The following is a 10461-nucleotide window of genomic DNA, read 5'->3' on the forward strand; positions in this document are numbered from 1 at the left end:
CGAACCTGTGTAGACGGATTTGAGACGGATTTTTTTCAGAGTATAAATTATATTGCTTTCTGTTATGGAGATTCGTTTCATAATATAATCACACGTCTGTTGTGGTAGTATCCGCATGGTAATCAGGTACTGTCCGGACAAATGGGTCAAAAAAGTCATTTCTGCGTTTTTGCTTCTGGTTTACAAAACGATTTAAATCTTCCAATGAAAAAAGCAGTTCTAACCTTATGGAACACACGTGCAATAGCATTTAATAGCATTACTATTTAGATCGCGTAAACTACACACCAGATTTCGTGGTTTATCTAACCCGGCCCTGAGCCATCGTGAACCCATGTGATCCACTTTCCTTTTTTTCACAATTTAGTCGTCAGTTTGTGATTTCAATGCGACTCGCTGTATCTGCAATAGCACGTTATTATGTACCTCTGAATCTAAAGTGCACCAAACGACTGCGAGTCACACGAACTTATCGGCGGCGATTGGCTTCAAATAAGCAAGGGCTATGCAGAAAAAATGTCTGCTTGGGCAAACACTACCTTGCGTGACCTGCTTCCGGGCTCCCCTTTTTCAAACTTTTAAAACTTTGAATTGTACTGATGTTGCTTTGATGAAAAAAGACTTCTTTTATGATTTAAGAATGTTTGAGTACCAAGCTTTATTCCCCCCTCTGCTTCTTTCTCTCTGTAAACTTGTAGGGCTAGTTATTTTTCGGTAACTTACCCAGCAACCAAAATCACTTACCCAACAACAGGCCTGAATCCTCGATAGCACACATGTTTAGGAGCTAGACTTTGTGGGATTTGCGATTGAAAAGTTCCGAACGCTCTAATGTACGAAATGTACATCTCTGGAGCAAACAATACAAAAATACCGCATTTATTCTTGTATCAGCTCTGTGTACGCAGCCCACTTATGAATGTATTTGTCATAACTCATTGTAATCTGATGTACTTGTTTGTCTATTTTGTGTACATATGCAAGTTCTCTTCCTGCTTTTATATTCAAAAAACCACTTTATTTTCTGCCATTGTATACATAAGGTGTTTTTGTTAATGTCATAATATTCTGAATTGCCTTTCCCATACTGTGAACCTGAATGCATGCATGTAACCTTTTCTGAATAAAAAAATTGTGAAGAAAAAAAATACCGCATTTAAATTAACAACTGCAGGCTTGAACACATGAATCTCCATATAAAATCTATGAGTTCGGTTGTTTTCTGAATCCAGATCTTGCGTGCACAAACGTTCAACACAAGCAAATTCCCGAGGCAAGTAATTCTCATACTTTGTCTAGCGAAAAGACTGTAGTTCCCCTTTCAAATTTCTTTTCACTCAGTTTCTTTGACAAAAGACTGCAATCCGACGGTCAGTTTTCAACAATATTTCATTTTATAAACAGATCACACGCAACCAAATGCACACATCTCATCAATTTAAAGAACATAAAGCGTTTTCATACACTATTTTCCCCAGAAAACTGAACTTCATACAGTTTTTAACGTTGGAACACGGGTGCAAAAGTTCGTCTGCTAGTCCCATTCTACGAAAGAACATATCCCAAGCGATACCAAAACGTGAACAGAACACACGATATCTGCCGTTACCGCCACAACAGAATAACAACATTTCTGTGTACTTGATTTTAGTCCAAAACAGGGAAACTGACAAGAAGTGTCAACAGAATGGAATGATTTGCACGGAACTTTTCAACCGTGCATTAATCGATCGCCTGCGCATGTTGACTGGTTGAGTGAATAGGATTCGATCAAACTTTCGCACAAAAACTCCTCCTTTCTTTGAATAACTGAAGAAAGGAGGAATAAAGAGGTTACACACCTCGTCTCAGTCATTATTAAAAATAATGGTCTCAGTTCGCGGTCATGAAAAAGCTCGCTGAAGCTCGCATTTTTCAAGATCCGCTAACTTCGCACATTATTTTTAATAATCACTGAGACTCGGCATGTAACCTCTACGTCAATTTATTATTTAGATTTTAAAAGTTAGGTCGGGCGCCAAAACGAGGCTTCCAATTTGTCTAATGCAAATGGTAAATCCGTTCTGACTGCACGAAATAAATTCTTTGAAAATGTCTCACTCTCAACGGAAAGCAGACAGGATGTTCCCGTTCGGTGAGCGTTCAAATGAAAGTATGTTTGTATACTGTATGTAGAAGCTCGGGGAGCTCAGTGATCAGAAACGGATAGATTGCGGGAGGCTGAGTGTGCTTTTAAGTCAAATTTAATGATGGTTTACATGACGGTTCACATGATGATTCACATGATGGTTCCCAAATACCGAACACTTAAAGAAATCTGCCATTTTCTCAAAAACAACAAATTTTTGTGAATGTGAATTGTAATAAAGAAAATAATCAGCAACATTCATACCACTTTTTGTGGAAAGAAATCAACATAAAAGAAAGTTATCTCAATTTCAAAAAATCTAAAATATGTTCGGATTTACAACACCTGTTACCTAAATCCGAACAAAGAGGTTCAAAATCCAAACAGCACAAACCAAAGTTACTTTGACTGAAAAACAGCGCAAAAGTATGCTCGAGCTCTTTGGCTTTCTGTTATTCCAGCACAATCCACATGTACCCATTTTGAGCACATCTAACACATCATGTCCTCACAGGTGTATTCTCGGCACACACAAAAACAGAACCAGTTAGCATCCTGTTGATGACTGACATTTCTAACCCTCTTGGTTTTAGCTTTCTGTTTCTCTGTTCTCTGTGTTTTGCTTTGATTTGCTTGTTTTCTTTGTTTTTGTTTTTTTGTGCCTGCGACACTTCAAGTTTACGTGTGTAGGGCCTTGACGTGATAATGTCAGCTTCTGTATATATAGTTCGGTATTTGAACCATAGGGGTGTTCGGTAATTGAAATCTTCCTAACAGTTTTAAAACCACATGGTGCTCAGGCACGATTAAGGGGAATGCTTTGAAACAGACATATTTGGCCAGCAAATAGATCACAATGTTCATTTCAACCATAACTTTTCACTAAAAGCAACTCAAATTCATGCTATGATTAGTCTTCTATCGGTCGAAAATAGCTTTGAGGGTCATACAATCCTAAAATCACTCATTGTTTTCTTGTGCAGCCTTTCGAAGCCATAATTGTTCGTACAGGATAATAAGGGACGGTACTTTATCACCTCGTGCAGTCAAATGTGAGCAGTCGTCTCTTGTTTTCGAGAAATCAGATGTTCGGTATTAGTCGCCTGTTCGACATTTGGGGACTTTCCCCTTTTATTTTTATTTCCAAAATCAGTTTTTCAGAACAAAAAATCATAATTTCAAGAAAACTAAAGCAATATCAAATGTTCAAAGCAATATATTTCATCCTGACAAGTACGCTTTCTTTTCTATTCTTGTTTATTCTATCGATTATGTTTACCTGACGTCCTAACCGACTTTTCCTACGTGTTCTCTTCTCTGAACAGATGGCCGAGTTTTTCTTTTTCTCTGTGTATCTCTTTTAACGTTAAATTGTAAGATTTGCATAATCGAAACCGAAGAGAGAAAGAAAGAGAGAGTGTGAGAGAGAGAGAGAATGAGAGAGAGAGAGAGAGAGAGAGAGAGAGAGAGAGAGAGAGAGAGAGAGAGATGTATACAATGCTAGTTAACGCTTTTTTGTTATCATGTTACTCCATTCCAACATGTTCTTCTTTGTCTTTCTTTTTTCTTTCTTATGACAAGGTTTCGTGAAGTAGTACAGACGTTTTGTAACGTAGCAGACAAAACAAAACATTTTTATCCTACATACGTGAGAGAGACACTCGTGAGATATCATAATAATCGTTCAAATCACATGTGTGTGTAAATGAGGTCATGTCAAGCAAGTCTGGCAGGGGCCTGTTTTTCCACTGCTTATGATGCCAAAGTCACCGAGACAAACGTCATTATAGATTAAAAAAAAAATAATAACAATATTGCGCTGGATAATTACCCTCGATGAAGTTTTTGAACTAACACGTCACGCCACACTTTCAGAGTGACGTTTCTTTAGTTTGACGTAATAGATTGCACGAGCCTTTAGAAGAGATCGAGGTTCCAAAACAAGCGTCTTCAATTTAGCTACCTCGAATGCAGGACATTTTCAGTAAAATACACGTAAGTACAGTATGTAGGATAAACAGAATACTACATGGCTTGCTGTGTCGTACCAGATTTACACTCGTTGCTTTTTCAAATAGTGAACAGCTCGCTTTCGCTCGCAGTTCAATACACCAGTTAACAGTTCCGCGGCCATTTTAGATCTCGCACATGCGCACTTTTTTTTTTTTATCTCGAGCAGATTCGGCCTATTTCCTTTACCGGGTGATGCGCATATCGTTTTTCGGCATGTTTATGTCATTTTCCTTTTTCGGTTGATTTCACCGCATGCGCAGATCGTGTTATTCGCCCACGTTTCTACGCAAGGGACACTACTCCGGCGCACTACTCCACCCGTTGAAAGGGAGAAACATTTTCTTCAGTACAAGTAGTCTTTATGAATAAACAATTAACAAGAAGGCGGTTGTACATTCATTCAATGCAGATAAAGTAAGAAATATGTTTGACGAACTTGTTCTGTTCTTATTCACATGACAAAATATGTGAAGATCGAGAGATGTTATTAAAAAACCGTGTTCCAGGCAACTCTCAAACAGATAACCGCTGTGTATTTCACCACAACCCAACGCAAAGGAAACATGACACACTACTATTTGGCATACCTTTTTGCATTCATTGAACTTTCCCCAATAAATTCGGCTCACATCAGTCGTACTAAAAGTTTGTCAAAACACGACACACAGACGATAACAAATGCCCACCTGAATGGTGATTCGCAACCACACACTAACGACCGTCGAGGCACGTAATGAATTTTGCAATCATCCGACCACCATTTTTTAAGTCGGTTACTCCCATTACTGCAACCAATAACACAGCATGTTGACGCCATCGCTAAATTGGATGTAACGTGAGGTTTTTGTTATAACGTAGAGGAAAACACACCGTCCCGTTCAATTGCTACCATCACGTTGAGCAGACGATGCAGCGGTTGCTCGTCGAAATTTCTTCGTCCAACCAGAATCGCTTTGGGTATCACGTGAGTTTTCCTTCTTTGTACCATGTAAGTGCCGAAACTGTTAACTGGTGTATATTAAAAAAAAACAAGAGGCGAAGCCTTCAAGGCTCACGTAAGAAATAGACAAACAGTAACACAAACTCACTACACGAAGCTTCGCAAAGTCTTAATACCAAAAACCCGCAGCTACGGCGTGGTACTTTGACCCCAACATCGCTTCTCAAGTTTTGACATGCGAAGCTTCGCCGTAGCTCGCAACGAAGTTGGGTTTTTTTGTAAGAAGAGTGCTTTTCGATTCAAGACGGACGACGAAATCACACCCAATACCATAGTGAAGAATGCATTTATCGACTTTGGTTGACCCAAAGTACAAGAACTAACCTCCTACCTGTATTATTTCATACTGCGATGCATTGACATGTCGAATGAAACTCGTAGACCTTTTTCACTTAAATTTTGGCGCATGCGCTGTGAAGTTTATTGTCAGATCTACCGGAACAAAGGGGCAAAAGGAAAAATCGACAACGAGGCTTGGTGCAAAGTAAAGTGCGGAGACGACGAGACAAACTGTTGTGTTTACAACTGCAAGTGCAACAGTGGAATCAATGAAGAAAGAGAAATACGGTGGACAGAATTTGTCATTGTATGGCTTTCCGATGGGTGCAATTGCGAAGGCGCAACAGCGAAGGACGCGATGGGTGCAAGCAATCCGACGACAGGGGTTTGTCGTGCCATTGAAAAGTCTGCTCGCGTCACTTCGTGTCTGGCAATGGCACGGCTATCAACGATGCCAACTCCTTTGACTTCGTACCCACCCTTAATCTTGGATTTGAGAGAACATCAAGAACAAGTGACTCTAGCAGAAGGACAAGGTACTGGTCGGAGACGTGACTTTGTCCGCTCAGTGAAGACCGACGACAAGCAAGCGGTTTTGCTTCCACCCCCCAGTGTCAACGCTGAAAATATCATCGGATCTGGAAGAGACTCAGAGCCAAGTAAGCTTTGTTTGTTTTTATCAATTTATGATCTGCTGACTTCAAATTGTCTTCCTACATCAGTGTATAAGAAATTTAAAATGAATCGGCAGCCCAAAACGGATGCATAAGAAGGGTCACGAAACAATTGCAAGATTTTAGAAAACAAACAAACAAGATCTAGACATATGTCGACAAGCCGCGTGCATGCAATCAACCAGAGATCTGTTGCTACAGTATCTCTGAATCAACCGACTCTTGAATCGAGAAGATTAAGGAGGTTACTTGATACAGATAGTGATGCAGTTTTCAAGACATCGATAAAGCTCATGCTGAATCATTTTTTTATTCCCAGAAATGTACCATTGAATTGATGCAACAACAAAAATAGCACTAGATTTCTACAATTTTGATTTTGCATAGAACACTCCAAAATAATTTCCGGGGAGCATCTCCCGCACCCCTAAGTTTTTTTCAATTTCAGGAGTTATTTCCCTCAGGTATTTTCATGCTTAAATGCTGTGAGTGTGATGCATGTGTAATCTGATAACAAGATCATTGATGCTAATTATATTGCTAATGTATACATTTGATTTTGTATTTACAGAAGCAGCCATTCCTTTGCCCTCCGCATCTAGTGAGAGCTTAGGACCAGGGCCAGATCATGCCTTTGCAAAGAGGGACACGACTACATGTGAGGGTATTGTTATTGGAACACAGACTACCTCAAGTTGGCAGAGCTGCAGATGACAATTACATAACAGGCCTCTGTGATTAATCGTCTGACTGAAGATGTTTCTGGCTTGAAGAAAGACAACATGAAGGTGAAGGAGAACATACGCTCTTTTTCTGTTGATTCTCTACTGAAAAATGACACTGCAGTATGGTTTCACACATATGGTGATCTTTCGGTATGCATGTACCTACTTCGTAAAAAAAGGCAGGTCTACATTACTGGTTCACATCACTCCAAAGAGCAAGAAGCTTATTTTGTCATGTAATGGTTTATATAATTTACTCTGGTACTGTATAGAATAAAGGGCCCATTATCAATCAAATCTCTGGTCTGGTCTGAGTTTGTTTCATCAATGATTGTATGTGAGCTTACGAACAAAACGATTCCCACTTTAAATAAATGCGATCAAGATAATTAGGTAGACAACATGTCAAGAGACGTTTATTCCTTATTTCTTGTTATAATTGAAGGATATTATTATGCAATATACTGCTTTGTTTTTTAAAATGGCTTCAAATTGTCTCCCTTGTTCCGACACTTTAGTACACAATTTGTGCATTCACTTGAGTTATTTCTTAAAGAAAATTACCCCCCAAAATTATTCAAAACAGTCTTTGACATATCTACAGTTTAATTAAAAGAAAAACTGTATTTTATTTTAAGTGATAAATAAATATAGACAAATCTTGGGACTGTGCACAAACTGATCGGCTTGAACTCAAAAGTCGCAGCCAAGAATTTTCTGCAACTTTTGAGTTCAAGTCTGTCAGCTTGTGCACGGTCCCACAATCAGTTCAAAAAGAATTTTCCTTGATATAGCCTTGAAAAAAAAAAGTAAGTAACAAATTTTGTACAAACAAATTTGTTCAAGGGAGACAATTGGAATCATGTTTTTTAAAATCGGTGAATTGCATTATAATTTCCTCCAAAAAATAACAAATAACTGTGAAATGAATTGGAAAAAAAGTGCTAACATTATTACCTTGATCAGATCGATGTGTATGACAAGGAATTTCTATGTTTGCTGATTTGGTTGTCCGGTAATGACTTTCATGCACAGGGCTTCTAAATTCACTCGCTCAAACGCTCATGTCTGCACCAACATTCACACACGTCCATATTCATAAGGGATGGTGACAACACGCTCTTGAACAACAAACATGGCACAAAACGAATGAACATTTCAAACATTTCGCTATTGAATGAAATCATCAGTACATGGATATCAAATCATAAAACATCTCACAAAATACCTCCTTGCCATTCCGAAGTTGAAGAAGAATACAGTCCGGCATTACACACACTACACTTTCATCACTGAGAATCGCTGTTCACAACACATGTCCTCGGCTCTGATACGTTCTCCGAATAATACACACAAGTCATGGATGATGGTATAGTCCGTACGAAGCCGAACCACTTCTTACTATCCTCTGACACAAGTTCTTATCAGCTTCCACAATCTTCTGTCTTAACTGCAGGCATTTAAAAAATTAAACCTGAACTCACACACAGAGGTGACAGCACTACGTACCCTCCCTCGCTGTAAACAAAGTACTGATTTTACCTGTCCATATTGAAACTACATACATTTTTCACTTGACAGAACAGTTAACTGTTGCTACCAACTTAATTAACTGGTATTGGAAAAAAATATCACACCTTGAAAACCCTAGTTCAGTATATCATAACTATATACAGCCTTCAAACGGTTGGTACCGGTTGTTGAAGATCTCTTAGTCGCGCTTCCTTGCATCCGGACTTCTTGATCAAAATTGAGGCCTTGAAGAGTCGTCCGGGGAAACTTGTCTTGTCTTGAAGCATACCTGAAAATGAAATCACGCTTCCCTGTGTTTAAAACAAATCTGTTTAACTTTCTAAGCTTGTAGCCCTGAAAGTCAAAAAATTATGCACTAGCCTCTGGCTAGTGATTCTGAAAACGTACCAGCCAGAGAGCAAATTTTACGAACCAAACCAACAATTTGATTCAGCATCTTCACTCGCATTTGGCGAGTAGATGAACACTTCTACTCACCAGTTGCATGCTTCTACTAACTATGGCGAGTAAAATACTTGCCACTTTCACTGTTTCAGGGCTGGTTTGTTTTTAACCTAAACATAATGTTGTAGTTTTCCAGAAATTGCTCTACACACAAACATACACCACCGCCCTGGTCTCTTGACTAAATGTAAAATGCATAGTTTGTTGATAATGCACTTTATAAATATCACTGTTTCTCTTTCCCCAGTCTTGTAGCTGTTGTAGTTAACAAGCTCTATATTTTAACTTTGAGACTTATGTTCTGAAAAAAATAGATCACACTCTGATGTAAACCTCTAGGTAATGCAATCCTAATTTCCTTAATATTAATTATTATACACACTTACTTAACAATTTGTATGTCATCGAGAGCAGCTGGTGCAGTTTTCATGGCAGCATGCCCCTTCCACATACATTTGTAGTGTGTACAAGTTTTGTCTGCTGGCACAGTGTCGATTCCTTCAGCCATGTAGTGTGAAGCAGCAAAAAGTGTGGCGGCCACATGGTTGCAAGACTGTCCTTTCTGGGTAAAAACAACAACACACATTCAAATTCTGTTTGTGTCATCTTGATTTTCCTTAGCCTGCTAATAACAATTAACTTTATCTTTCCTAGGAATTCCTACAGAGAGCTTGTAAGCGCATGCTGTTGATATAGATATATTTTATATAGATATATAAAATATATACCGGCTCAGAATGGAATTTGATCTTACTGCAGTGATAACCTTCATTGACAAGAGGATTCACAAACACATGTGTACGTACACATTAAATAAAACTCCGCACTCAGGTACCTGGTATTCTATTGAACATGCCTAGCCAACATGGCATGGTCTCCTGGAGATACTGATTGAAATTACATTAACATGCTGCTCATAACTTTGTCAAAAATGACAGCTTTTGCATGCAGACATTTTCAGTAGAGAATTATGAATCTCTGTGTGTGTTTGTCACTTTGTGTGCCATGCATTATATGACTGAGTATGAAAACTGATTGTGTAAGATACCAAGTAACGCAGCCATCAAGTTAATCCCACAAAACATACAAGGCCAACAACACTTACCCAGCAATACACTCGCAGTAGGCTCCAAGTGCCTGTCCGGTCAGCGTCCCCCCACAACAGCATACACTTCGTTGCGAGTCTGCTTCATTGACGTCAGCACACTCGCTCTGAGTCTGATCACCACAGTTGCTTACTAGCTGTTGTGCCATGCAGAAAGACATTTTATGCACACAGTATGTCTATCGTTTACCCCAAGGTTTTGCATTCTTTGCGCTGGATGCGTCGTATAACTTGTCGAACCAGAGATCTGTAGATCTGTGGTCGATCACCTCTGCTTCGCTTATGTAGGGGAAGTTCGCCAAGTCTTTCGTCCATATACCACCAATAGCCGTTTCAAACCATACCTTCATGCATGTCCTTGACTTTTAGTTCATGATTTTGGACAAGATAATCCGTTTTCTTGCAGAATTTCTCAAAGTAATCCTCTGGCAATAGTACTTCGAGCCCCGACAGTGAAAGAGGTATTTCAGACTGCCCCTTATTTCCGGTTATCAGAGAGAGGCTGCCGTGCCCTAAAATCTGATTGGTCGAAACGCTGGGGGCAAAGGTTATACGAAAAA

General features: G+C 39.2%; 1 long non-coding RNA gene across 1 annotated transcript; it reads right to left on the reverse strand.

Annotated features, from left to right (window-relative positions):
- Positions 1–7971: 7971 nt before the first annotated feature.
- On the reverse strand, positions 7972–10261 carry LOC138970961 (uncharacterized). Its single transcript, XR_011457125.1, has 3 exons — positions 9902–10261; positions 9183–9358; positions 7972–8620 (listed from the first exon to the last, which is right to left on the reverse strand). It is a non-coding gene; the product is annotated as an uncharacterized lncRNA (long non-coding RNA).
- Positions 10262–10461: the final 200 nt, after the last annotated feature.

Source organism: Littorina saxatilis, linkage group LG1 (genome assembly GCF_037325665.1).
Source record: "Littorina saxatilis isolate snail1 linkage group LG1, US_GU_Lsax_2.0, whole genome shotgun sequence".
In the NCBI taxonomy this organism is placed as follows: Eukaryota; Metazoa; Mollusca; class Gastropoda; order Littorinimorpha; family Littorinidae; genus Littorina; species Littorina saxatilis.